The 7655-nt window shown below is 39.7% G+C and overlaps 1 pseudogene; it reads right to left on the minus strand.

The window, feature by feature from the left end:
• Positions 1–6019: 6019 nt before the first annotated feature.
• LOC140203723 (sin3 histone deacetylase corepressor complex component SDS3 pseudogene) lies at positions 6020–6951 on the minus strand (annotated as a pseudogene).
• Between the last annotated feature and the right edge of the window lie 704 nt (positions 6952–7655).

Genomic DNA, 7655 nt, shown 5'->3' on the forward strand with positions numbered 1-7655 from the left:
AGCAAACAGCAACCATATCTTAACCATACAAGCTTCTCCAACATTCTCTCATTTCTGTGCATGCTCCGAATTCTGTCCAATCACGTTCTTACACGTGACACGTGATATCACCACACTCACCACTCTCTGCATAAAACGTTTACCCCTGACATCTCCTCTGTACTTACTTCCAAGCACCTTAAAACTGTGGCCTCTCGTGCTAGCCATTTCAGCCCTGGGAAAAGCCTCTGACTATCCACACAATCAATGCCTCTCATCATCTTATACACCAGATCTTTTAGTTTAATGCTTTCTTTTATTTCCTTCAATATCCATACTGGCTTTCCCCATTTTATTGTCTTTGCTTTTAACTGGAAAATACTTTTGTTGAACATCATGGAAAATTTCCTTGAAAATCTTCCACTGTTCCTCAACTATACCACCATATCACCTGTGTTCTCAGTTGAGGCTAGCCAACTCCTCCCTTGTTTTGAGATAATACACTGGTTTGTGTTCAAACTATTGTATGAGCTATTTGTATGAAAAATTCTATCACAGTGTTATCACTCTTTCCAAGAGAATCCTGACAAGATAATTAATTTTACCTGTCTTGTTGCACAGGATGAGACCTAGGACAGCATTTTTCCTTATGCATTCATTAACGTGCTGTTCACGAGAGTTATCACAGATGCATTCTCTGAAGCCCTCCTCAAGACTGCCTCAACAGACTCGATTCACCCAATCTATGTGCAAGCTAAAGTGTCCCATGACAACTGTTCCCCATGAGATTGTTGACCTTCCTCCCCCCCCCCCAAGGCTTCAATGAGTAACATGAGAGAACATACTTTTAAGATGATAGGAGTAAAGTATGGGAAGGGCTGGGGTGTTAGAGGTATGGTTTTTTTCCACATAGAGAGTCGTAAGTGCACTCCATGCACTGCTGGGGCTGGAGATAGAGGAAGATGCATTAAGGTCATCTAAGAAATTCTTAGATAGGCACATGGATAAAAGAAAATTGGAGGGCTCTGTGGGAGGGAAGATTGATATTAGAGTGTATTAAAAGGTTGGTACAGCATTGTACACCGATGGGTCTGTATTGGGCTGTTCAGTTCTAGGTTCTACACTCAGTGGCCATTTTATTAGGTACCTCCTTTTCTTCATAAAGTGGCCACTGAATGTATGTTTGTGTTCTCCTGCTGTTGTAGCCCATCCACTTCAAGGTACAATGTGTTGTGCGTTCAGAGATGCTCTGCTGCACTTCACTGTTGTAATGTATGGTTGTTTGAGTTTCTGTCTCCTTCCAGTCAGCTTGAACTAATCTGGCCATTCTCCTCTGACCTCTCTCATTCCCATTCCACCCCCCTCCCCACCAATTTAAATTGTGCCTTGTGTTGCTGGATCATTCTACCACAAGATGAGTCAAGCTTTGAAAACGATCAATTTCCAATCAATGATGGTTCCTTGCTTAAATATCAATACAACCTCCAAGTTATATACAAACAGTTCAATCCAAATATCTATCAATGTCAATCAATGCTGATTACCTACCATTAGGAGACTACGTTTAGTAGTACTCTCATAAACACATCCAATCGCTTGTTGTGTAAACTTCCTACGTTGAAAGCTATGGGGATGGTCTATAATTGATTCATCAGGGTATTACCAGAGATGAAAAGCTTCATTAAGGAGATTTTTAGTAGTATAAAATGGTTAAGGATGCCAGAAGAGGAACTGTGTGACAGATGGGTCCATTTTGCACTATATGCTTCTGGAACTCTATGTCAGCCAATCCTGCTTGTTGGGATTTTAATTATCTTCACAAATACATGCAGATGCCTTCCTAGTTATAAAAAATACAAATTGTGGGGAGCTGGAAAGCAAATTCTCAAAATCGTATATGTTCAGGGTAATCCAATCTGAATCCACACTTGAATCCGACCTGAATCTAAACCTATCAGAGAAAGACCATCACTATAATTGCTTGATCATTATACTATCAATTCCTTTGCAATGCTACTATATTGCTGATAGTGGGAAACTCGCTCTACAAATTGCAGTTCATTACAATGCAGTCTAAATTAGAAAAATGTTTCATTGGCTGTAGAATATTTTGAGACATTCCAAGATTATAAAAACGGTGGTATGAATGCAAGTCTTCTTTACTCTGGAAACTTAATGTAGTCCTTTACCACGGTGAAGGAAATTATAAAATAAGGCAAGTCAGTTTAGAGATTAATTTTATCATTTGTGTAAGAGGTTCAGCAAATAGTTTAGGATATTGTCTTAATGCATTCCTTAGGGCATCACTCATGGTTAGACGACGACTCCAGAATGATTAAGATAATCTAAAATTTACTCGTATTTTTGGACAGCATCTTTCACTTCTCTTTTATGGCATCACAAAGTCTTTTACAGAAATGTAGGCAATACGGCATCCTTACATAACAAGCTCCACCAAACTATGCTAGTGAACAAACAATCCAATTTTCAGTAACGTTAGTTGAAGGGACAATATTTTGCATTCATAATTAATAACTAATTTTTGTGAATTAAAGGACTAATGTTTTAATAAACTATAATTTTGACAGTATTGCCTCTGCATTTACTTGTGTACTGCTTGGCTGAAATTCAGACACTCAGATTAAACAGAGAATTCTCTCTCTATATCTATATCTATATAGACCTCCGGTAGGGGGTATGATCAATATCACTTGTGGAAATTGCTGCAGTATTATTAGCAATGCTACATCGATAACTCATCATGGTATACAAATATGGCTTCACAGTAGCTTTATGTGCAGAATGTAATGTAGCAGAGAAATTTTGTTCTGAACAGTTACGTTTTAGCTGCCATTTTATGACAGGAGTTCTGAAGGATGAATATCACAAATACCCTGCCATGATCCAACCACATAGACCCATAGCCCAAAAAAGCTCACCAGTAACTTTACATCTTCAGGATACTAAAGAAATTAGGCTTGTCCCCATTGAAACTCACAAATTCCTATTGATGCACCACAGAATCAGATAATATTATCCAGACAGATGGCATGCAAAACAATGGTACCATCTGGTGTGGAGGGGTCATTGCACAGGACCAGGAAAAACTGAAAAAAAAGTTGTAAACTCAGTCAGCTCCATGGGCACTAGTTTCACCAGCATCCAGGATATCTTCAAAAATCAACATCTCGAAAAGGCGGCATCCATCATTAAGAATTCACATCACGCAGGACATGTCCTTTTCTCATTGTTACCATCAAGGAGGAGAGACAAGAGCCTGAAGACACACAAAACATTTCAAGAACAGTTCCTTCTCCTCTGAATGGACAATGAACCAATGAAGACTTCCTCAATATTTTTCCCTCGTCTTTTCCACTACTTATTTAGTTTATTGTTTATGTACAGTGTCTACAACAAGTATTAACCTCCTTGGAAGTCTTCACGTTTTATAGTTTTACAACATTGAATCACAGTGGATTTAATTTGGCTTTTTGACATTGATCAACAGAAAAAAGCCCCTTCGTGTCCAAGTGAAAACAGATCTCTACAAAGTGATCTAAATTAATTACAAATATAAAACACAAAATTATTGATTGCATAAGTATTCACCCCCTTCAGGTCAGTATTTAGTAGATGCATCTTTGGCAGCATCTACCGACTTGAGTCTATGTGGATAGGCCTCGATCAGCTTTGCACATCTCGATCCTGCAAATTTTCCCTAATCTTTTTTACAAGACTTATCAAGTTCTGTCAGATTGCAAGGGGATCATGAGTGAACAGTACTTTTCAAGTCTAGCCACAAATTCTCAATTGGATTGAGGTCTGGACTCTGACTTGGCCTCTCCAGGACATTAACTTTGTTGTTTTTAAGCCATTCCTGTATAGATTTGGCTTTATGCTTGGAGTCATTGTCTTGCTGGGAAACAAATCTTCCCCCAAGTTGCAGTTCTCTTGCAGACTGCATCAAGTTTTCCTCCAGGATTTCCCTGTATTTTGCTGCCCTCATATTACCCTCTACCTTCACAAGCCTTCCAGGGCCTGCTGCAGTGAAGCATTCCCACAGCATGATGCAGCCACCACCATGCTTTATGATAGGGATGGTGTGTTTTTGATGTGCCATGCTTGGTTTATGCCAAACAGTGTTCAGTCTGATGGCCAAAAGCTCAATTTTGGTTTCATCAAACCACTGAACTTTCTTCCAGTTGACTTCAGAATCTCCCACATGCCTTCTGGCAAACTCTAGCCAAGATATCATGTGAGGTTTTTTTCCACCAGTGGCTTTCTCTTTGCCACTCTCCCCTAAAGCTCTGACTGGTGAAGCATCCTGGCAACAGTTATTGTTTGCGTAGTCTCTCCCATCTCAGCCCTGAAGCTTGTAACTCCTGCAGAGTTGTCTTACGTCTCTTGGTGGCCTCCCTCACTAGCCCCCTTCTTACACAGTCACTCAGTTTGGTCTAGGCAGATTTACAGCTGTGCCATATTCTTTCTATTTCTTGATGGTTGACTTAACAGTACTTCAAGGGATATTCAGTGACTTGGAAATTCTTTTGTATCCGGCTCCTGACTTGTGCTTTTCAATAACCTTTTTGCAGAGTTGCTTGGAGTGTTCTTTTGTCTTCATGGTTTAGTTTTTGCCAGGATACTGACTCACCACAGTTGTACCTTCCAGATACAGTTATATTTTCACGACGATCAATTGAAACACCTTGACTGCACACAGGTCTCCAAAAACAGATCTCCATTTAACTAATTATGTGACTTAAAAAACCAGTTGGCTGAATCAGTGATGATTTGGTGTGTCATATTAAAGGGGGTGGGGGTGATGTTGTGTATGTGGCCTGGTCACACAACAATGCTATTAATAAAAACGCTGGAGACGGGAGCTAAGGTTCATGGTTCTTTACTGGCAGAAACCAAACTCAGAACACACGTACAGATTAATATGTGCCTAATAGCACATGCTCAATATGCACCTAATAGCGCATACATCGACGTGTTACTGAAACATAAAGTAGTCCCTTATTATACTGTAGGCTATACGGTACACTCCTCCCCTTTTACTTTACACCACACGCTGTTGGAGCAGTGCTGCCAAGATAATCAAGGACACGACCCACCCAGCCAACACACTTTTCGTTCCTCTTCCCTCTGGGAGAAGGCTCAGGAGCTTGAAGATTCATACGGCCAGATTTGGGAACAGCTTCTTTCTAACTGTGATGTCTGCTGATAATGGATCCTGACCCGGATCTGGGCCGTACCCTCCAAATATCCGGACCTGCCTCTTGGTTTTTTTGCTCTACCTTATTTTCCATTTTTCTATTTTCTGTTTATGATTTATAATTTAAATTTTTAATATTTACTAATTTTTACTATTTTTAATATTTAATATTTGTAATTCAGGGAGCAGGAAGCACAGAATCAAATATCGCCGTGATGATTGTACATTTTAGTATCAATTGTTTGGCGACAATAAAGTATAAAGTATAGTGTATCCACCGTTTTTTTTACTGGGGAATTATGCTAAACAAATATGTTTACCCATAACATACAAATGCCTACCATTTGTTTACTTAGCCACTTAATAATATCAAATTATTAAAAAGTAACGTAATAATATCGAATTAAAACAAGGCTTTTTTTTTTACTTTTGGTCTAAAACCCACTTATAACTCAAGTCTCTGGGGGTGGGGGAGGTCTTCTCTAGATTGTCCGGCACTGAAGCAAATAGGTCTTCACTCTATTGTCTGAAATAAATTGAACAATCTACAAATTGGCAGGTTCCAGCCATAACGAGTAGTCACCTCCATCTTGCAAAGATGGCGAAAGCAAAGTGAAATCCGTGAAAAGGTGAATGTTATTCTTAAAAATATGTACAATCATCAAAACTGAGATGGCATTGGAAAGTGTCTTCAAATAGTGTGTTCTTCAGTTTGTCAATAAACTTGTTTGTTTTAATACAGATTTCCATATAAAAGTTATGAAAGTTGACCTCTGAGTATACGGAGTTAAAAAGATGTGCGCCTCCAACTTGCTGAGAGTTCTAGGCAGCAGATCGCCTCTGTATAATGAAGACTCCTCTGTGCAGCTGTCCTAGATATATACTCACCTTTGAGCTATCACTTGTCTTCCTTACCCATATCTCATTTGTTCCAACTGAGCTAATTACACAGTCAATCTTCGTATTCTCCTTAGATTCCAAATAGATAGCCTGACCTTTATGATACCATCCCTTATCGTAATATGACTTTCCATCTTCTATTCGTGCTTCATACCTTTGTGCTAGTGATTCAGCAGGACTGCTGGGAAGTTGCTCAGGAGAAGACGGAGATGCTGGTCGTTTTGGAGATTTAACCTTGTTGAGCGTTCCAGATCTTCCATTATCTCTTCAGCTGTTAACAAGTAATTTAACTGTGCAGATTCAGGTTTTCATCTTTTGTCTGTCATTGGAGCAGGATCATTAGGTCTCCTCCGTGGTTTCCTAGTCATTATTGGCTTTAACTCCATAGAATCTCCTGTGAGTTCCATTGTTAGCCTCTCATTCTCAATCATCATTTTCTTTTCTTCTAACTCAATCTTTTTATCTTCAAATTCTTTCACTGCTGCTTTCTTCTCTTTAATATAATTCCTTTCCACTTGTTCTGTCCCCAATTGCAGAAAAAGCTCTGCATTTTGTATTCTTTCCTTGTATTGTTAATCTAGTTTCTTCATCCTTTTCTGATACTCCTGCAAAGTGCCTTCCTGTAACTACTGTAGCTGTCTTTTGGGAGATGTCAATTTCTCCTGGTACATCTGCTCTCTTACTTCCAGGTAGTCTTCATCATCCTGCTTATTGGCAATATCTGTCTCACTTGCATCCTCTGTATCTTCATCCGAGTCGCGGCCACGGATACTGTGTTCGTTCTCATCGATGCTGTCTAGCTCCTCCTCGTCGTTGTAATAGTCAACAATGGGTGAGAGGAGAGCTGCAGACATCTTCCCTGCCGAGCTACCCTTCTTTGTTGACACATCCAGTGCCTTGATGGTGTGCCAATCCAACTGGATTTTCCTGAGCCATTCCTGTCCCAGCAACGGTGGTCTTCCATTTTTCAGTACATAGAGGTTCAGCTGCTGTGTTTTGTCTCCATAGGTCACTGTCACTTTAATTTTACCTTTGGGACATACTTTCTGTCCTGTGTAAGTCTTTATCAGTAGTTTAGTTCATTTCAGAGGTATGTGAGAAAACAGTCATTTGTAGTCTCGTACAGAGATTACCGCTAAAGCTGAGCCTGTGTCCAACTCCAGTTTCAGTCTCACGCCTGCCACTCGTGGAGTGATCCATATTACTCTTCGATCATCTGTCCCTTTCACGCTGTGAAGTTGCGGACAAGACAATTCACTTTCGTCTGAGTTGTTTTCATCAGAACTGCTTTCTTCCATTTTGTGTACCTTGTTGTAATTTCCTTTCTGGGGTTTCTTGTTTCTCTGTATTTTGTTCTTTTTCTGCTGTTCACTAGCTTTGCATACCCCGCCAGTGTGGCCCTGTTTGCCACAGTTTCTGCATTCTTTGTCTTTAAACCAATAGTCATCAGAGTCATGTGACATGTTCTTACAACGGTGAAATTTCTTTCTTTCATTTCTGTTCAGTGACATTTTATTCGTAGCATATTCCAGAGATTTCTGTTGTATCTCTGAAGCAC

Source organism: Mobula birostris, chromosome 10 (genome assembly GCF_030028105.1).
Source record: "Mobula birostris isolate sMobBir1 chromosome 10, sMobBir1.hap1, whole genome shotgun sequence".
In the NCBI taxonomy this organism is placed as follows: Eukaryota; Metazoa; Chordata; class Chondrichthyes; order Myliobatiformes; family Myliobatidae; genus Mobula; species Mobula birostris.